Source organism: Chelonia mydas, chromosome 2 (genome assembly GCF_015237465.2).
Source record: "Chelonia mydas isolate rCheMyd1 chromosome 2, rCheMyd1.pri.v2, whole genome shotgun sequence".
Lineage (NCBI taxonomy): Eukaryota > Metazoa > Chordata > Testudines > Cheloniidae > Chelonia > Chelonia mydas.
In genome coordinates this window covers 153,263,857-153,285,920 of record NC_057850.1, presented here as the reverse complement: position 1 = coordinate 153,285,920, position 22,064 = coordinate 153,263,857, and the positions used below count along the sequence as shown (strand labels likewise).

General features: G+C 44.2%; 1 protein-coding gene across 21 annotated transcripts in view; it reads left to right on the top strand.

Annotated features, from left to right (window-relative positions):
* The window catches only part of LOC102943985 (poly(rC)-binding protein 3), a 703,847-nt gene that overhangs the window by 265,895 nt on the left and 415,888 nt on the right, over window positions 1-22,064 (top strand). For all 21 annotated transcript variants that reach the window (XM_043540400.1, XM_043540397.1, XM_043540398.1 and 18 more), the window contains one exon: window positions 1,453-1,509. The gene's annotated coding sequence lies outside the window, so the exon portion shown is untranslated. The remainder of the gene's footprint in view (window positions 1-1,452; window positions 1,510-22,064) is intronic.

Here is a 22,064-nt window from a genome sequence, read left to right as displayed (position 1 = left end):
GCTTTCGTGAGCTACAGCTCACTTCATCGGATGCGAATACAGACTAACATGGCTGTTACTCTGAAACCTGACATTCCATTGTAAATGTAGGAGCACTGAACTCATCAATTGTATCCAATCACCATATCCAGTCCATAATGAATACCTGCACTGGACATCTACTGCAAGGAGGCACCAGAAATTAGCTTGGCTACCTCCCCTGATCCTAGACAGGTTTCCAGATATTTGCTGATGCCTTCTTTAATATCGGCCAAAAATGTATCTGTTCCCTAGTTGGATCAGTATATCCCATCCTTGATGAATATCCGGTAAAATGGTATCCGGTAAAATATGCTTGTCTGAGAAATTACTAGCCCCCGGGTAAGAATTTGGCCACTTCCATGTTCACATACTGTACCTCGTAGCCTTGTCAACTCATGGAGGCTTCGCAGCTCCCTGCCACACCGTGCACTGAAATGTGTCAGACCAAATACTGGTCACTCCCAGCTTTACATAAGTGCTGCTCCAGTGATTTCAGCAAAACTGCATTGATGTAAAACTGGTTACACCCCCTTACCAACTCCCAATTAAAATAAGTCAATATAAGAAAGTAAAAGTACTTATCTGAGTAGTTTTCTGGGGGGTGGGTTGGCAAAGGTGGAATTAGTATAAAATAAAAATCATTCCTGGCCACCTCACTATCTCTCCCTGTTGATTTCCCTTTCCTCTTCCCTCTCTCTCCTTCCCTTCTACCTCTCATCTGCTCTCCCGCTTGCTTTCTTACGCCTTCCTGTTTTGTTCATTTGGAAGAAGTTATTACAGAGCTTTTAAAAATGAACAAGGCAAGGGCAGAAAGAGGGGAGAAGCCACAGCTCAGCATTATTGCAGGTTATTATTCATGTTCCGATCCACCCTGCTTTTTTGGTGGACAGCCTTGAATTCTGCCATATTAGTTGCGGCCATGGAATTGCAGTCAGCTTGAGTCATTAGTGTATGCGGGTGTATGGGCAGCCAGATATGATACAGGACAATTTACAACATTTTTATCTTAAACTCTTGGAGGGAGGTTTTCAAAGAGTACCTAGTGCACCAAGAATTTAGGCGCGTACATCCCATTGAAAGTCAATGGGCTTTGGGTGCTTTTGATAGTCTCCCCGTCAATATACCTCTGAAGATCCAATCCTGTGATCTTAATTCTGGCAAAAAGACCCCATTGATCTCAGTGGCAATTATCTAAGTAAAGATACAAGATGGGCCACTGGTTGGCGATGCTCTATTTGTGCGTGTTTTAATATATAAAGAACATTAATGCATATATCTATGGTAGAAATCAGCAAAAGGTTTCAGGATGCTAAGTTTCTGGTGTAAGGCTTTTCTGCTGGAAAGCTTGGTATTTGTTGATCTGGTCTAAAGTTTTATGAAGTATAGGTCAATATTTTGTTATAAGAGAACTTATTACTTCATCTTCTACAGGTCAGATTTTCTTCAGACTGAGAAGGAGTTGTAGCGCATGAGGATCTGATACAGTAGGTAAGTTGATTTCAGTTCTCTCTCATCTAACTTTTATTACTTTGCTGACTGGTACTGACTAAACTGCAGATTTTACTCTCAATTACCGTAGTGCAAATCCAGAGTAAAGCCATTGATTTTACATGGGTGTAATTGAAAATGGAATTTTAGCCACAGTGTTTTTCAAAATGAAATTTCAGAAACATTATTATTTATTATTATTATTATTTATTTTATTTTACTATTTTATTATTAAACTTGCTTTTAGTCATTGATCATAGACACTAAGAGATCAACACAAGAAAAATTATTTCAGTCCAGTCTGTTGTTGAAATAAATTAAAGTAAAATATTTTTTATGGGAAAGGATAAACCTACATCTTATCTCATGGCTGCTCAGAGGATCCACTGTAATTGATGTACTGTAACCATGCTCACAGAGTAATAACTATCCCTTCGGATACAGTAATGCCACCGATGAGGTTAAATTACTTAACAGCACAGTGTGTCCTTTCCTACTTACCCTGTCAGCTTATGAATCAGACAAGCTGTGCTAAAAACAATGTATCCAAGCATGTAGCCAGAAGATAAATGAGAGATTGATGTAAGGGTGGAATTTTATATTGTGCCGATCATTGAGTTCTACAATCCAGGGCAGTTGTTTAGTGCTTTAGAGTTACAGATGTGTTTTGCCTCTTGGTCATGGAACAATGCCATGGTCAAGCTGAAATCTTCCTTAACCTGCAATATGTGTCACTCTGGAATCCAAGCAGCAACAGCGGAGAATAATTTGAAAGGATTAAATTTAATCATGACATGTGGCTCTAGAAATGGTTTGTGGTGGTATCAACCACTGTGAAAATCATTAGTGTGTGGGTTGCGGTGATGAGAAGCACTCTGGTTCTCTGGCTTCCCGTGGGATTGCCTGCTATGTCACTCAAACAGATGAATTGTGGGAGAATTTATTTCCTTTGACAGAGTCTGGCAAATAAAGCTGAATTGAACTCATGGTGGAAGTTTCTTAGAACACAGTACAAAGACGGAAAAGGTAAATAGCTTTTAGTTTGGCATCTCTGTAAATCCAGCTTAAAGTCTGTCAGTAAATTTTGTTTAGTGGCATCAATGCTTGAGACCTTCAATTTGCAGAGCTATCAATTGTTTTAATCTTCATGAGTACAGAATATACATCCCTGACACAAATCACAGGGTTGTCCATTTACAATATGTGTAGTTGTATATATTAAATTGTCAGAGCAGTGATTAGAGTGAAGGTAGGGGAAAATATGATTTGCCTTCTGTCCAGGACTAAACTTGAGGACAAATCTATGGAATTGTATTCACAGTACTTCAAAAAAAAAAAAAAATTTCTTGTGCATTTGCATGGACTTAATCCCTTCCATCACATACAGAAAACATTTTAGTTGCTTTGTTACTGCACAATAATTACGTCTGTTTCTCCTTGCATTTTCCATGCATGTTGATCTAGGCACCACATGTGATTTGAACTGCATTTTTTCTAAAAAGTCAGTATATTTCTGTTCCATTTGAAGAACAATCTATCTAATTACTTGGTGGCTAAAATAACTATAAATCTCTATCGATATTAAACAAAATAGGTCAGATTTTGACCTGATGTACACCCCATACAACCACGGTGAGGTCAGTTCAACCTTCTGGTATTCAATTGTTTGGACTGTAAGTTGCTGGAGTACATTTGTAGCCTAGTTGATAAGGTGCCTGTTTCTGATTTCAAAGACACTGAATTCAAAGCCTCCTGGGATTTTCATAGTAAGCCTTTGTGTTAATTCTGTCCATCAATATGTTTCCCTCTTAACTTGTTTGGTTTTTTTGTACGTGTGAAATATTTTGAATTAAATTATATACAATTACAAACTGCAGCCTGACTTTGCAGTCCTTCAATAGGAGATATGCACATATATATGACAAATGTGCTGTGGGACTGAGCCCAATACGTTAAAGGGAGATGTGTTCTACAGACATGCTGTATCAGAAGAGTGATCTTCAAAATATCAGATTGAATTGATAACTGACACATCTCTCTATTTCTACATTGTTTCTAATAATGTGGAATTAGTCACAGTCCTAACTCCGGAAAATGCCCTCTGCAGGATCTTAGGAAGTCAGGGAGAGGGAAAGTGGTGGCCTACAGAAGAGGGGGCTGATCCCCTATGCACAAGAGATGAGATCTGTTAGCTGATAGGACCTTCCATGTGTGTATCTTCAGAGCAGGATTTGGCCCATCATTGTGATTTATCTGTAATATAAAGAATATGTTGGTAATTTTATGGACAGATACTTGCTTTGAAGATCTTGGAATCTAGGAGCCTGATCCTGCTCACACTAATGTCAGGGACCAAAGTCCCATTGATTTTAATTGGAAGACACTCAGTCCTAGGTAGGCCATGCTCAAATGCCAGGGCAGGAGGGGAATTGGAAGGAACAGCAAAAAATGTGGATGTAACAGTGGTGTGTGTGTGTGTGTGTTTGTGTGTTAGTTCCATGATCATTGTTTGGATTTTATATTTTGAATATTTCATTTATTTTTAAAAATAGGGGAATGGCTGGCAATATCAGTGGTTTAGTCTCAATGGGGAGAGTCTTTTCCAAAAGGCTTAATATAATGAGGAGGCATGGCAGACTTGGTCAGAGAAGGGATTTCCAGAAAGCATTTCTCATATGAAAAAAAGTATAGAGCTGAGAGGAAGAGGAATAACCAATTTGGATTGAAGAAACCAGTTACACCTGGGGTTAAAATAAGGGAAAGTCAGGGGAATGCAGCTAAAAGCAGAGGGCAATTCTCCTTCCCCTCAACACAGCTTATACCACCACCGCCTCCTTGTCTGGTGTGATGATTAGCTCCCCCGCATTTCATTCTACTTCAACCACTGGCCAGGTGGCCTGCATGGAACGAAGGGAACAAGAAGAGCAGAAGGAGCTGAGTTTAGAGAAGTGGACAGGAGCCAGGTTTATTCAGGCCCTTGAAGGGGATAGGACAAGGAACATGAATTTGATGCGAATGTGGTGGAGAGAATTGTCAAATCTTGCCAAAGTGCTGGAAAACAAAGCAGTTTACTGATGTGTTTTTATAGTGAAGAACCAGCATCCAGATGTTAAGAGCATTTGAGATACTGAACAAGTTAAACTGTGTTATTGACACTGACACACAAGGGTAGTTTCCAGTGATGTTCAAATTCTGATCCATTGTGGAGCATGATAACCCAAATACCACGAAAGTCAATGGCACTTTGCTTTAAGTATATATAATGTAGTAGAAGATCCAGAGGCGGTGGTGTCCTCGGGGGTGGCAATGGAGGTGTTGGTGTCTCCAGGGGCAGCAGTATTGGTGTCTCCAGGGGCAGAGGCAGTGACGTCAGCGTCTCCAGGGGTACGGGTGTAGGTGCAAGTGTCTCCAGGGGCAGTGGTGTTTCCTGGAGCATCGGAAATGTCTCCAGGGGCATTGGTGGCATCTCTGGGGGCATTAGCGGCATCTCCAGGGCAGGCAACGTCGGTGTCGGTGATGTGGTCTCCAAGGGTGGCGGAAGCAACAGTGTCTCTCGAGATACTGGTGACAGCCATGGTGTCTCCGGTGCCGGTGGCGTCTCCGGGGGCTGTGGTGGTCTCTCTGGAAATAGTGAGGCTCCCTTGAGTGCTCTTAGCTGCTGAGGCAGTGCCCCGGCCTGGGGTCTTCGTCCGGGGGTTGCTTATTTTAGAAATTGACTCTCAAGAGAAGCTCCCCAAGGTATATTCTGCTGGGCCTTGTTTTCATTTATGTATAATCTTTCAAATGCTAGTGGGTTTTTTCTTTGTTTAGCAGTGATTTATCCAGAATAACTGTGAACACTTGAATGTATGTAGAAGTAGGGAGGTTTTAGCCTTAATTTTGCTTCTTTGGTTTTATTCCTCCTTATATCACTTTGATGTTGCTTATATAGTGGCTGTCCCAATTACGAATCACCAGGGTCACTATTGCAGTTCCGATCCTGGGCCATGAGTATTGTCCCTCACAGAGCTGAACTGGTGAATTAAAGAAAACCAAAACAAACCATAGTGAGGACAAAGCCTCTGAAAATGAAGCCATTTGTGTTCAGTTGCTGATATTTTGTTCCTGTTGCTGGGACGCCGTAAGATGGGACGACTGAGTAAAATGTCAGTAAAATTAACAACCTGGCATATGTGCAGTAAATACTGAAGATTGGATGTTCTGTTTTATTTTGTTTTTTTCGTTAATGATGCACGGCCTAAGGTATCATTATTTTTCTTCCTGGTTTTATAGCAGCCGCACTTTTTTTAATGTTAATGGTTCCTATTGTCTCTAAAATACTCTAACCTGTTAGTTAAATTGAGCATTCTCCCCAGGTCATCACTTCACAATGTTATGTTTGTTTATGTAACCCTTCTGCCAGGGGGCATTGGCAGCAACAAGGTTCAGATTCAATATCTAGGGGATCCTCTTAACAGTACAACACAAAACTGGCTTGAGTCCCCACCCAGTAATCTGGGAAAATTTAAACACCACGCTGGGTGCCTCTAAGAGGCAGTACTTCTCCTCTCGCAAGCACTGAGTTGGTGTATAGCAAAGAAAACCTCTAATGAAAAGGAATCCAGCGTTATTTTGGGAAAACGCCACATCCACGATTTGAAAGTAACTATGAACAAACACCCACCCCCGAATACGCTGGGCAGTGCCTTTTGCCTCAGTTTCTCACCTTGTGGTGTGAAAGTCTGACGACAAATATTCCTTTAACACATCACTCCCCTCTCCCTCCGCGGCACCCCACTCAGTCAGTTAGGAGTCCTGAGTCAGCAAAGACCCAGAGTTCAGACGTGGAGTCACATGGGTCCACCCCCCACACCTTAAGTGGGGGGAAGGGGGTGCGGGTGTCAAGCACTGCTACTGCTGCCTCTGCTCACTGCCACCTCTGCCACGATCCTCTCTGCTGCGATCACTGCCACGTCGGCAATGCCACATTCTGAGGTTCCCCCGCTCAGTCCAGCTCTGAGTGTTTTCTCTGGGTAGCCGGGAATGCCTGAGCTACTGCCTCTTGGTTGTCTTTCACTGCAACACTGTCCCCATTCCAGGGCTAGGGCTTAGCCCCTTGTCAGGGTTCCTTCCCCACTCTGAATTCCAGGATACAGATGTGGGGACCCGCATGAAAGACCCCCTAAGCTTATTCTTACCAGCTTAGGTTAAAAACTTCCCCAAGGTACAAACTTTGCCTTGTCCTTGAACCATATGCTGCCACCACCAAGCGTGTTAACAAAGAACAGGGAAAGAGCCCACTTGGAGACGTCTTTCCCCCAAAATATCCCCCCAAGCCCTACACCCCCTTTCCTGGGGAAGGCTTGATAATAATCCTCACCAATTGGTACAGGTGAACACAGACCCAAACCCTTGGCTCTTAAGAACAATGAAAAATCAATCCGGTTCTAAAAAGAATTTTAATTAAAGAAAAGGTAAAAGAATCACCTCTGTAAAATCAGGATGGAAAATACTTTACAGCGTATTCAGATTCAAAACACAGAGGATCTCCCTCTGGGCAAAACCTTAAAGTTACAGAAAACAGGAATAAACCTCCCTTTTAACACAGGGAAAATTCACATAAAACAAAAGATAAACTAATCCACCTTGCCTTCCTTACCTATACTGGTTGCAATACTGGAGACTTGGATTAGGATGGGTTGGAGAAGATGGATTTCTTTCTGGCCTCTCTCAGTCCCAAGAGAGAACAACCACGTAAACAAAGAGCACAAACAAAAGCCTTCCTCCCCCCTCCCCCACTTCAAAAGTATCTTGTTCCCTTATTGGTCCTTTGGGTTAGGTGCCAGCCAGGTTAGCTGAACTTCTTAACCCTTTGGAGGTAACAGGCTGTTGCCTCTGGCCAGCAGGGATTTTATAGCACTGTATACAGAAAGGTGGTTACCCTTCCCTTTATATTTATGACACCCCTAGACTAGCTCATCAATGACTGCAGCTCTAGTAATCACTGACCAGAAACAAGGACTCCCAACTGAATACAACCAGCTCTGGAGAGGGAGGGTCAAATGGTGTCTAGGACTCTTTTTAGGCAGAGTCCACACCACCAGGTGGGATCACTGTCCCCCACCCCCTCTCATCTTCAGTGGGATTTGGCATCCCAGCCCCTGGTTAGCAAGAGAGGTTCAGTTTAGGGTGACCCCCTTAATCAGGGCATTAAGTACAGTTCTGCTCCTTTTCACTCATACAATAAGGATAACATTAATTACCCCTGCATTTAATACTGAAATGAACTGTAACCCAACATCAGCCAAAATTGATCACTTTGGCAATGCAGGTCTGTCTAGTGAACACGAAGGCAGAGTAGATGTGTGTAGGCAAATACGGTCTGTTCCTGAAGTCTTTTCCTCCAGGGCATCACTAGATGTCCGGGAGAGATCATTCAGATCCTGCTTACATCCAGATAAGTGTTCTGTTTATGACCTGGGGGCACAGCATGTGCTGAGGGAAGGGTAGAGTAAGCCTTCCCCAGGGTGAGGTCCATGCAAAATTCTGTCCCCTACCTCCTTTCAGTAGGTGTGGAACATTCCGCCGTGTATGGCTGGTCAGCTCTACAGGCTGGTGGAGCAGTGTGTGGAGCCAGGTACTTGCCTCCTGCTCATCCATCTCCCACCTTTGTGGGTGAGTATTGCCCAGAAGATGCATAGAGGGAGAAGTCCCTGCTCTGCTGGGAGCATAGGGACTGCAATTATTCTTGTTATTTTGTATCTCTAACCTTTTATTTTTAAGCTCTACCAGTATTACATTTTAGTAAGACTCTCAGTCCAAAACACTGTGGTGAGAGCTTTTTGTCTGTGTGACTGATGTACCCAGTGCACTATGCTATTTCTGTAATGTTGCAGGACATGGTGTATAAAAGGAGACCCATTCTCCCTCTGATATTCTTTCCCAGTTATTCTACATGTACTTATGCAAATGAGCTATAATAATGTCAGGGCTATGCCTAATTAGCAAGAGATCCTCCTTGTTAAATATCTTCTTCCTTCTCCTGTGTATTTTCTCTCGAGATTTCCTTATAATAAGTCGATTGACTTCACATGAAGTGGCAAAGTGTCTTAGTTTAGAGGAAAGGAATAATGGAAATTCTTGTAAACTACTGTATGTTCCCTAATAAATTCATCATGGGATAACCAAATCCCTCTCCTGAAGAGCTAAGATAACATACTTAGCTTTTTCTGTCACTTTCTCTGGCCTTGTTAGTAATTCTGAAGATACTGGTGGGTGACTTAAGAGTAAGTGCTTTGTCACATCAGGACATTGAAGTGCATGATTGTGTCCTGTTGACTTGCTTGGCTGAATAAAGGCACAAGTCGGGGTAAAAAGGGGGACAAGACCTTAATTGTTCTTAATTTACATTTGATTGTGCACCAGATTCCAGAATGCAGGGAAACCACTGGTTGAAGGGAAAAATTAAAACAAAAAAAACCAACCACGACTCCTCCCACACATGCACCTCGCTCTCCAGCCACCTTATATTTTGATTTCCACAGCTATTCTCATTAAAACTCGGGCAGTTTTGACTTGTAAAATTTGCTTGCCAGAGGTATTCAACCACTTTGTTCTTTTCTATATTTTATTTATGACAGAAACAACTTTCTTTACTTTACAGTTGCAAAGGGAAAGGTAGGAGAGAGGTCCTGGAGGCCAAATTTACCCCACTAGGTAAGAGATTGAAGTCCAGGACCTCCATGGTAGCATTCTTTGAAATAGTTCCAATTCCCCATGCAGTTAGATGGGCAGAACTGCAGGGTCTCATGCATGGATGAGATGATGGTGTAGAGAGAAGGGTTTTAGGTTTATTATGACCTGGGGAGCCTTTTGAGAAAGGAGGAGTCTATGCAGGAAGGATGGGCTCCACCTAAACCAAAACAGAACCAAACTGCTGGCATGTAAAATTAAAAAGGTCATAGAGAAGTTTTAAAACTAAAGTCTGGGGGAAAGCTGACAGCTGCGGAGGAGCATGTGCTTTGGCTAGATACATCCCATAGTGAAGGATCTATTAACAGTGATTCTCTACATCCTAGTAAAGAGGAGAGGCTGGAAATTGATAAAGCACAGGTAGGAGCTGAAGAGAAATAGTCAAATGAAAAATAGTTCCTTTCAATTACATCACATCAAGAAAGACAACGAAAAAGAGACGAAGTTTGAAAGTGCTTGTGTACAAATGCTAGAAGTCTAAATGCTAAGATGGGTGAACTTGAGTGCCTGGTATTATATGGGGTTATTGATATAATAGGCATCATAGAAACTTGGTGGAATGATGACAATCAGTGGGACATGGTAATAGCAGGGTACAAAATACATAGGAATGGCAGAGTAGGCCATGCTGCTGGGGAGGTGGAACTATGTGCAAGAAAGCACAGAGTCAAATATAGTGAAAATCTTAAATGAATCAAACTGTACCATAGAATATTTATGGATCGAAATTCCGTGCTTGAGTAATAAGAATATAGCAGTAGGAGTATTACCAACTACCTGACCAGGATGGTGGTGGTGACTGTGAAATGCTCAGGGAGATTAGAGAAGCTATAAAAATAGAAAACTCAACAATAATGGGGGATTTCAAATATCCTCATATTGACTGTCACCCCAGGATGGGATGCAAACATAAAGTTTCTAGACACCATAAATGACTGCTTCTTGGAGCAGCTAGTCCTGAAACCCACAATGGGGGAGAGAATTCTTGATTTAGGTGGAGCACAGGAGGTGCCCCAAGAGGCAAATATAACAAACTGCTTGGTAATACTGACCATAATGTAATTACATTTTTAAATCCTGTGTGGGAGGTGGGCGGGAGGGAAATACCAAAGAAGCCCACCGCCATAGCATTTAACTTCAGAAAGGGAACTACACAAAAATGGGGAAGCTAGGGGCCACTGGATGATTGAGGTGTTAAAGGAGCACTCAAGGAAGATAAGGTGGTTGTGGAGAAGCTAAATGAATTATTTGCATCGGTCTTCACTGCAGAAGATGTTAGGGAGATTCCCTACACCAGAGCCATTGTTTTTAGGTGACAAATTTGAGGAACTGTCCCAGATTGGGGTATCAATAAAGGAGGTTTTGGAACAAATTGGTAAATTAAACAACAATAAGTAACCAGGATCAGATGGTATTCACCCAAGCGTTTTGAAGGAACTCAAATTTGAAACTGCAGAACTATTACCTGTGATATGTAACCTATCATTTACATCAGCTTCTGTACCAGATGACTGGAGGATAGCTAATGTGAAGACTATTTTTAAAAAGTCTCCTGAGGCAATCCTGACAATTATAAGCCAGTAAGCCTGATTTTAGTACCAGGCAAATTGGTTTAAACTATAGTATAGAACAGAATTATCAGAGACGTAGATGAACATGATATGTTGGGGAAGAGTCAACATGACTTTTGTAAAGGGAAATCATATCTCATCAATCGATTAGAATTCTTTGATGGGGTCAAGTGCTTGGACTTTCAGAAAGCCTTTGATAAGGTCCCTTACCAAAGCCTTGTAAGCAAAGTAAGCAATCATGGGATAAAAGGGAAGGTCCTGTCATGGATCACTAACTTGTTAAATGAGAGGAAACAAAGGGTAGGAATAACTGGTCAGTTTTCAGAATGGAGAGAGAGGTAAAGAGTGGTGTTTCCCAGGGACGAGTGCTGTTCAACATATTCATAAGTTATCTGGAAAAAGGGGTAAAAAGTGAGGTGGCAAAATTTGTAGACTATTCAAAATTACTCAAGATAGGTAAGTCCAAATCTGAATGCGAAGAGTTACAAAGGGATCTTACAAAACTGGGTCACTGGGCAACAGAATGGTTGATAAAATTCAATGTTGATCAATGCAAAGTAATGCATATTGGAAAATATAATCCCAACTATAACTACAAAATGATGGGGTTTAAATTAGCTGTTACCACTCTAACATTCTCCTCTGGTGTTATCTGGACCAGTGATCTGTTAGGTCACTCCAGTCCTTGTTTCTGGGAGCCAGCCTTACCCTGCTCTGCTGTGAGAACCCCCACTCCTGGGCTGTTCATGCACAGCCTCTGGCATGTAAACTGCTCCCAGCTACTTGCAACCGAATGACAATAGCCAATATCTCCGTTCCCAGACACAACCCTAGGAATCTCCGTCTTGCAGTGTCCAGTTATGCCCGCTGGACGCTGCAAACTTATATGAGTTCATCAATTTAACAAATAAATAGATATCTACCAGGCTTGTTATCCCAAGGGGAGTCTGACATGCTTCAAACCAAATGCACTGCTTCAGGTAGAATAAATAAACAAATTTATTAACTACAAAAATAGTTTTTAAGTGATTATAAGTCAAAGCATAACAAGTCAGATTTGGTCAAATGAAATAAAAGCAAAATGCATTCTAAGCTGATCTTAACACTTTCAGTGCTCTTACAAACTTAGATGCTTCTCACCACAGGCTGGCTGACTGCCCTTCAGCCAGGCTCTCCCCTTTGATCAGCGCTTCAGTCGCTTGGTGGTGTCTGTAGATGTAGGAGGAAGAGCATGGCAAAGTCTCTCCCATCTATCGTGTCCTTTCCTCCCTCTTGGCTCACCCCCCCCCCCCCGAGCTTAGAGTCAGGTAAGTGTTACCTCATTGCCGTTCCAAACTGACAGAAAGAAAGGGGGGTGACTCACTCGAGAGTCTAACAGATCCTTTTGTTGCCTAGGCCAGCATCCTTTGTTCTTGTGAGGCTGGGCTGGGTTTGTCCCATACATGCCCTGATGAGTTGTGAACTGCCTCTCTGTTCTTGGAGAGTTTTGCCTGGGCTTGCTCTAAGCCATGAGGATACATTTTCAGCTGCATCACACCACACACCTCTCTCTCTCTCTAATAAATAATATAATATAAAAAATGAAATTATAACCTCACTCTAACAACCATGCCCAGTGCATCATGAGCGTTCCAAAGACAACCAACATGACAAACTTTTTGCATTGGATACCACACAATCATTTTATAAAGATGAACCTGGGGATGTAGGGTTTTCCCCTGAGGTACAGAGCATCACAACCACTCAAGAAAGAGGTCTTGGAGTCATTGTGGCTAGTTCTCTGAAAACATCCGCTCAATGTAGTGGCAGTCAAAAAAGCCAACAGAATCTTAGGAACCATGAGGAAAGGGATAGATAATAACACAGAAAATATCATATTGCCTCTGTATAAATCCATGGTACACCCACACCTTGAATACTGTGTGCAGTTCTGATCGCCCCATGTCAAAAAAGATATATTAGTAATGGAAAAAGTACAGAGAAGAAGAGCAAAAAATGATTAAGGGTATGGACCAGCTTCCATATGAGGAGAAATTAAAAAGACTGGAACTTTTCAGCTTGGAAAAGAGACTACTAAGGGATAATATGATAGAGGTCTATAAAATGATGATTGGTATGGAGAAAGTGCGTAAGGAAATGTTGTTTACCCTTTGTGACAGGGTATACCAGACCCTCTGAGACCCCCAGCTGGAGGCCTCATGGTCCTGCCACACCCCACCCCAAAAAAGGTCAGTGGAGAGGGTCTTCCAAACTGCCTAGAGTGGCTGTGGGACACAGCCAATCAGGGCCCAGAAGCCTAGTATAAGAAGAGCTGCAGGGCCAGAGGGAGTTCATTTCCTTGCTGGAGCTGTAGGAGTGTGGATGGTATGTGGCTGGCTGACGGAGCTACAGAACCCCGAACAGGGCAGTGCTGCCAAAAGCTGGGGGAAGTGAGAAGGAGCCCTGAGTTGGTTGCTGGGACTCCATTAGGACAAGGCCCTGAGGTAAGGGTGAAGACGATGCGGGGCCATAGGGAAGTGGCCCAGGGAATTAGAGAAGCCATGCAAAATAGTTAAAGGGACACTGCAGACAGCTGTGATCTACAGGGTCCCTGGGCTTGAACCTGGAGTAGTGGGCAGGCCCAGGTCCTCCCATTAGCCACTGGGGAGAAATGGCATGGACATTGAGGCATCCCAGAGGGTCAACTGAACTATAGTGGCTCAGCTGGAGAGTTGTAGCTAGGAAGCCCCAAGAGGGCAAAGATAATATTCCTGCTCTGGGATAGAGCAGTACCCCAGTGCTCCCTTCCTGGAGACGGTCAGAGAGAGTGTGCAGGCACGTGCACTCAGCCAAGGGGGTGCTCACGAGAGGTGAGTGCATCCTGTCACACCCCTTCACATAACAAAAGAACTAGGGGTCACCCAATGAAATTAATAGGAAGGAGGTTTAAAACCAACAAAATAAAGTATTTCTTCATACAGCGAGCAGTCAACCTGTAGAATTCGTTGCCAGAGTGTACTGTGAAAAGGTTCCAAAAAGAATTAGATAAGTTCATAGACGTTATGTCCATCAATGGCCATTAGCCAAGATGGTCAGGGACAAAGCCCTATGCTCTGAGTGTTCCTGAGCTTCTGACTGCCAAATATTTCAGTGGACAACCGGGGGTGTATCTCTTGATGATTGCCCTGTTCTGTTTAATCCCCTTTAAGCATCTGGCATTGGCCACTGTTGGAAGACAGGATACTGGGCAAGATTGACCATTGGTCTGACCCAGTATGGCCGTTCTTATATTTTTGTGTTATGTACTATTAAGTTTTGTTATGACTCCAGAAACCTAGGAATGAAAATTCACAGCATATGTATGACTCCTGTAAATACACTAAAAACTTCATCCTGCAGACAGATAGGGAGGGAAAGCAAGCATATGCTGATACTTACGTGCCAGCGCATGCGCATATTTATAAAATGTTAACATTGGCACATGAGAGAATGAACCATCCGAAAACACTAATAAAGTTTCTTTTAATTTCTACATTTACACCACAGCTATTAATTTTCTCTGTTATAACAGCCTGTCTGATAAAAGATCTCTTCAAATCAACTCCTAATATATCACATGCACTAACACAGTAAGTACTAAGTATCCAAATTACAACCAAGGCCATTTTCTCTCTCCTCCCCTAGCTCCAAGGATGATGTCCTGGAACAAAGGACTCTTCTTGGCCTGGTACTTCCCATGCAGCCAAATCTCTCCAACTCCCACTCTGGGGTTGGAAACTGGATTCAAGTCCATTTGAACTGGTGTCACTTTTATATTGTGAGAAAATGTGGGTGTAGTTCAGTTTGCTAAACTTTAACCCATCTCTAGACTGTGACTGATCAGATTTTTATTGGTAAATGTTGATTCTGCTGTACGTGCTGTGACAGGGTCAGGCCAGATGGCTACAAAGAGTGGTCAAAGGTAGATACATTAGTTCCAGGTTAAGCAGGTCCCTTTTCCCTGGGTAAAATAACAGGGACTATTCCAGAACACTCAGGAACTTTCTAGAACTAATTAAGGCAGGCAGGCTAATTAGGAGACCTGTAGCCAATTGGGAAGCTGCTAGAATTAATTAGGGCTAATCAGGACACCTGGTTTAAAAAGGCTCTCACTCCAGTTAGTGAGGGGCGCACAAGGAGCTGAGAGTGGGAGGGCGTGCTGCTGGAGGACTGAGGAGTACAAACGCTATCTGGCATCAGGAGGAAGGTCCTGTGGTGAGGATACAGAAGGTGTTGGGAGGAGGCCATGGGGAAGTAGCCCAGGGAGTTGTAGCTGTCACACAGGTGTTACACAAAACACTATAGACAGCTGTGATCCACAGGGCCGTGGGCTGGAACCCAGAGTAGAGGGTGGGCCCGGGTTCCCCCCATGCCCCAAACTCCCTATTGGATAGAGGAGGAGTTGACTTGGACTGTGGGTCCCACCAGAGGGGAAGGTCCCTGGCCTGTCCCCCGACCCACTAGGTGGACCAGCAGACACTGTGGGGATTGTTCTCCTTCCTTTTCCTCATGCCAGCCAGTGATGAGGTTATCTGAGTGAAGGGCAGATTTGAGCCACAAAAGGGAAGGGGACCAATAGGGGCAGGGAGGGGGCGGGGAATGGGGGTGGAGAAGGGGTGGAGTTGGGGCGGTGCCTCTGGCTGCTATTATAAATTTGCCGACCTAGGCCTAGGCCTTGTCAGCCTAGGTGTTAATACGCCGCTGATCATGGGCAGGAGGAAGCCTACATGCACTCAACTGGTATATGGTCCCTTGAGAACCCTAGCCAGCCGGCTGGGATTGAAGCAGCTAGAAAACCAAGAAATGTGTTACAGTTTTCTGATATACCTTACCATGCTGTTTTGGTTGGATTTGAAATTGAAAGAGGCCTATTTTCTGGTTCCAACTTGTATGAAGGTGAAATCTTGTGATATTGGCCCTATTGGAGAAGTAGGGAGGAAATTCTTCAAATTCAAATTCAAACTCAAAGTAATCCTGGCAGGTTTACTTCATTTCCAACTACAGTGAGCTGAACTGCAGGCTTCAGATCAGATGAACAATGAATCTGCTATTTCTCTTCTGTATTGCTTTCTTTCCTGTGTGTCTTCCTTTTTCTAGGCTTGTCTTTTATTTTTCTCTCACTTTACTCTTATTAGTCTTTGAAGTGCATCATGCAGGCCCTCCAGAGGGAGTATTTTGCGTACAGGGCCGGCTCCAGGCACCAGCTTTCTAAGCAGGTGCTTGGGGCGGCATGCAGAATGGGGCAGCAGTCCGTGTCCCGCGGTGGCAATTCGGCAGTAGCTCTGCCGCTCTTCCAGGTGCATCGGCAATTCGGCGGCAGCTCTGGTGCTGTTGCGGCGGCGGCAATTCGGCGGCAACTGCTTGGGGCAGCAAAATTGGCAGAGCCGCCCCTGCTTGCGTAGTATAGCATATGTATGTATTATTAGGACTTGGATAATCCTTGAAGATTTCAGTTCACCCTGGAGATTCATCATCAGGCTCAAGTTCTAAAGAACCCAGGTCCCAGAAGAATGCCAGCTTCCTCATCTGTGTCCCAGTTCCAGGCTTTGGATACATACAATATGTATAGTCTTGTTTAATAGGACTATGGAGGACAAATGAGAAAAATACAAGAATATCCGATCTCTAATATGGTCTTTTAGATTTCTGTTTGCACCTCAGCCACTCTGTGTAGATTTTGTTTGAGGCTGGTTCAGAGAGTGGTAGAAAGTTATCCAGGTCAAAAGGTAATATCTGAAGGGATGTTATTTCTTGCTGGCATCTTTCAGGAGATAAAGGATTAGTGAAACCTGCAGTCAAGATATGGCAATTGAAAATGAGATATGAAGACACAGAGAAGCCTACCTCATTTTCACAGTTATCCATATTCAACAAAGTTACGTTTTGAAGACCTGTAGACTCTTTCTTTTCTTTTTCTTTTTTTTTCTTTTCTTTTCTTTTTTCTTTTTTTTTTTTTTTTGTTGCTGAAATTCGAATAGGAAATGGACAACTTGGTGTCTTTCTCGTATGGTAGTTCAGGTCCTTACAGTACGTAAGCTTGTATTGTTAGCTCTGAGCCTTTTTTCCATGTGTGAGAATCTAATATGCACTATAATGGAGTACTTAACGCCACTCCTTTCCCATATCTATCTATATTTATAGGCAGATAATGGAGAAGGAGAGAGCTTGAGAAATGCACTGTTTTCTGAGACCTTTTGCCACTTCAGATATATTCACTAATTATATACCTTGAAATGAAATATCTTGGAGCGAGTTGATCTTATCATTGTTTTTCCAATGTATCCATCCCTGCAACCATCTCAGCTAAAAAGCAAATGAAGATTTCCTTCTGACATCTTTCACAAGTTGGAGGTAATAATTAAGCAATAACACATCAGAGGCATTGTACGACTGGGGTTTATTGCATACTAAAGGTGTCCTAGGAGGCGCCAAGCTAGCTTACTTCAACCTGAAAATTCACTAGTACTCTAGAAAATACATACTTGAAGTGTCCTATTGCAATTGTAAAATGGAAGGTAAAGAAAAATAGGGTTTGGAGATATTTGACCTGAGCATTTATTTAGGATTGTGGCAGTAATAAAATTACTGGCATATTCAGTAAACTAGTTCTGGAGCCAGTCTATAAGGTGTTATACTGAAAAGACAGTCAATACAATTTTGAAGTTATGATCGTTCCTAACTTAGGAGCAGAAATACTGCACAGGGAATGAATAGTCTGAGCCACGTTTGCCAGCTAAAATAACAGTGACTGTAAATGTGTGGTCTCTCAATATACAGATTGCATAGGCCTCTGAGAAGCATACCAGTTTATGTACAAAGTGCTGGATAAAGTGGAAATGGATCTCTGAATAATATTTCAGGTTCCTCTGTAGTCAGCAGCTAGAGAGATTTCAAATGCTTGGCTGGCTTCAGAATGAAGCCTTTCTACAGATGATTTCACACAAATAGTTTAAGTAATATTGGTCAAGGATAGCAAGACTAACATGGCTAGAGTCATATTCCACAGCCAGGCCCTGCGCTATTGGGGTGGGGGATCAAAGGGGACATTTGCCTCAAAAAAACTATCTTCAAGGGCCCCCAGATTATTGTGAAAGGGCAAAATATGTACAATATTATCCAGTGTTAAGCAGTGGAGCAGCAGCTATTGGACTATAGGCAGAATCGCGGAAGGGTTTCCTATTGGTATCCTAGCACCGACAGCTGAGGATCATGTCAATTCGTTGATTATGGAGACTGTTTTTTAATAAAAACATTTTTCTTCTTAAAATCTTAAGGTTCCCTTTAAAGACAGAGCAAGTCTTGTTTATCCAGAATGTTGCAGGGAAATCAGTGAATTTTGTTTTTACTATAACTGGTCTTGGAGTCAGCTATTTATTGTCTTAAGTTTTGAATATTATTTATATTACCATGGCACCTAGGAGCCCTAGTCATGGAGCATTGCCCCATTGTGCTAAGTGCTATTAAAAACACTGGACAAAAACAGTCCCTGCCTGCCCCAGAGAGCTTACAGTCTGTCCCTCTCCTATCTGCTTTCACTCCCTTTTGCAAGCACTAGAAGGGAGAATGATTCAAGGTCCTCTCTCCTGTAAAGAGCTACCTTTGAAGTATAGAGGTGTAGCCTACGGTGCTATCTTCCTGTCCCACTGAAGGCTTGATCCTGCTCCCATTGAAGTAAAACATACAAATAAAACCAAACAAATCAAAACAAAACACACGTGGTTGAACCAAGACTCTCTACCACACTGGGGAGAAGGTGAAAGAAGAAGCAACACTTGACAAATGCACAGTCACGTTGCTTAGCGCATGACTGCATGGTGCTCAGATGCTACGGTGTAAGAACCTCTCTAAAACAGAATAGAATGGCAACACCCTCAATGATTTCTTTGGGATAGGATCAAGCCCTAAACGAGAAGTAATGTTTCTTGGAGAGGATGGGCAGCAGGGTCCAGCTCCTTGCAAGAAAAAACAGGTCTGTGAGGTGAGGCTCCTGAGCTCTTTGGCCCCTCCAAAGGAATGTTTGGCTTCAGGCTCAGAAACACAGTGGGGTGGGCTCTGCTCAAGGTCGGATTAAGCTTTTGTGGGCCCCCCTGGGGAATGATTGTAAAAGGGGCCAGGGGCAAAAGCGCAGTGGGGCGGGAGCTAAGGTTGGTCCCTGGAGCAAGGGAGGAGCCAGGGGTAAACTGCAAGCGCAGCAGGGCTGGGGAGGGGGTAAACAGGACCCCCCTGCCCACATAGAGCGGGTACCTACCTGGTTCTAGCCCATTCTCTTAGTCTCTCTTTGCACTGAGCTGCCCCTCCTCCCACAGCAGCAGGACAGGTTCTCTTCCAGCCTTCTGGGGTGGGTGTTGGGAGTGGGAGGAGCGGAGGCTAATGTGGTTACTCCTATAACCGCACTTTTAGTTTCCAGTCAGCACTGCTAACCGGACACTCAGGTCCCGTTTTCTCCTGGAGTTTCCAGTCTAAAACTGGATACCTGGCAACAGGGCTGCCAGAGAAGGCTTGGGGGGGGAGGGGCAAGCAATTATTTTTAAAAGTGAGAGGGCTAAGCCTTAAGGGGGAGGCAAGTGGTGGGTGGGCTCGGGAGTGGAGAGGAGCTAATGGGCAGGGCCATGTCTGCTGTACTGCCCAGGTAGGTTGGAGACTGGGGGGATCAGTCACACAGTATCCCCAGCCCAGGTGACGTGACAGCCAGTGGTGGATTTAGATTTAGTGGGGCCCCCCGGCCATGTGTGCTCAGCTTCAATTTTGGGGCCCCTCCTTGGGACCCAGCCAAGAAAAAGAATATTCTCTCATCTCCCCCTTGCCCCCGTTTTTCATTCTTTTTTTCTTCATCCTCCTCCTACAAGTAATGGGAGGTAAATGGAAAATAAAGTGAGGTACCTTGATTGTTCTTGTAGTCTAATTTATTTTTCCACAGACCACTTGAAAATTGCGGAGGGTCTCGGCGGACCACTTAATGATCTTTCCAAATATTGTTTGTACCGTTAGCTAACTATTGTAAAGTGCTTTGGATAAGAGCGCTTTATAAAAAAAAAAAGTGTAAAAAAAGTTGGGGTGCGGGGTCTGGCCAGGAGCTAGGGTGAGGGAGGGGGGGGCTCAGGGTTGGGACAGGAGGTTGGGGTGTGGAGCGCTTACCTGGGGCAGCTCCTGTTTGGTGTGAGGGGTGCAGGTGGTAATGGGTGTGTGTGCGCGCACGCAGGAGCTCCCGTTTGGTGCTCAGGGTGGGGATGTCGGGGGGTGCAGGAGTCAGGGCAGGGGGCTGGGGGGTATAAGGGGGGTGCAGGGGCCTGGGGATATGAGGGGGTGCAGGGGTCAGGGCAGGGGGCTGGGGGTGTGGGCTGCGGTCGTGGGGATGCTCGCAGCAGGGAGTATGCCCCCGCTGCCCCGCCTTTTCTCCTCCTTCTCCCTGAAGCGGCAAGCGAGCTGCAGCTCCGCTCTTCCCCCTCCCTCCTGCTGGCAAACAGCTGATCGGCAGCAGGGAGGCATGGGAACATAGCACGCTGGGGGAAGAGGTGGAGGAGGAGCTTGGCTGCTGGTGGAGCCTACCCTGGTGCAGCAGGAGCCGGCAGCATCAAGCTTCTGCCCCCACAGGAGGGGGGGGGGGGGCAGAGAAGAGCAGGCCGGGCCAGGGCCCCTTTGGACCATGGGCCCGGCACCATGGTAAATCCGGTACTGGCTCTCCTATTGTATTTTTATTGCTGCAGATCTAGAACACCCGCATTTCTTTTTCCTGACACCTGCTGTCTCTGACCCCTGAAACCAGCTTTCTCCTAGTGAACTTTGTGGGCATCCGTGATGATGTCTCGCATGGAATATTTCCTCCTTAATGTGTGTTCTCCCTCCCCCTTAATAGTGCACATCTACTAACTAGTGAGGGACCGTAGCAGCAAAGTTAGACAGAGGATCCAGACTCTCCTAGTGGTAGGGCATATTAACATAGGTGGATTTTTATCAGGTCCCCTATGCCATAGATTTGTTTTCAAGGGAAAAACACCAATGTTTAATAAAACTGGCTGCAAGAAAGAAGTTATCTGATTGCTTTACAACCCTTCCAGTTTTTGTGGATAACGGCAATACTAGAAGCACAGGCCAGAGATCGTTAGCTATAGCTAGGGCCCTACCAAATTCATGGCCATGAAAAAACACATCAGAAACCATGAAATCTGGTGTTCCCCGTAACATTTGGTCTTTTTGTGTACTTTTACCGTTACTATACAGATTTCACAGGAGACCAGCATTTGTTAAACTGGGGGTCCTGACCCAAAAGGGGATTGCAAGCCTATTGTAGGGGGGGTCATGGTATTGCCACCCTTACTTCTGCTCTACTTTCAGAGCTGGGTGGCCGGAGAGCGGTGGCTGCCGGCCAGGCACCCAGCTTGGAAGGCAGTGCCCCTGCCAGCATCAGCACAGAGGCAAGGGTGAGAATACCATACCATGCTGCCCTTACTTCTGCCCTGATGGCAGCGCTGTCTTCAGAGCTGGGTGGTCAGAGAGCAGCAGCTGCTGGCTGGGTGCCCAGCTCTGAAGGCATCGCAGAAGTAAGGGTGGCAATACCATGACCCACCTACAATTGCCTTGCGACCCCCCATGATACCCTTTTGGGTCAGGACCCCTACAATTACAACACCGTGAAATTTAAGGTTTAAATATCTGAAACTGTGAAATTCAAGAATTGTAAAATGCAGAGACTCTGAAATTCACCAAAATGGACTGTGAATTTGGTAGGGCCCAAGCTATAGCAGGCTCCCAAGATCAGTATAGCTGAGAGGTGGGAGGAGACCACAGAAACAAAGTGTTTTCCTGCATTTGTTTTTACTTTAACATGCATTTAAACTTATTTGAAATGAGTAAATCAGCACTGGAGTCCGTTGGATCCTAAAGCTGCAGTGTCTGCTGAAACCGGCTTTTCCCTTCTAGCTTCAGTCTCGACTGTGGGATCTTCGTCTTTGAATTCCCCCAGGGCTGGGCTTGAAGTCAGTCTCCATGACTTCTTCAAGAAAGAGCTGTTACAGCCTGTCTGTAAGTAAATTTGCAGTCTATTTTTTAAAAGCAGTTTCTCTTTGCTGAGAGATGCTCCCACATGTACTTCAAAGGCTGGAGATGCTGTGGTTTCTCTGTGGCACCTCTTGCCTTTGAAGACTTTGAAGTAACTATGGAAGTTGTTCTAAGAAAAAGGGAGCAGTATTTTTTCAAAAAATATATATTTTAATTATACTTAAAGCATGGCTAAATTTA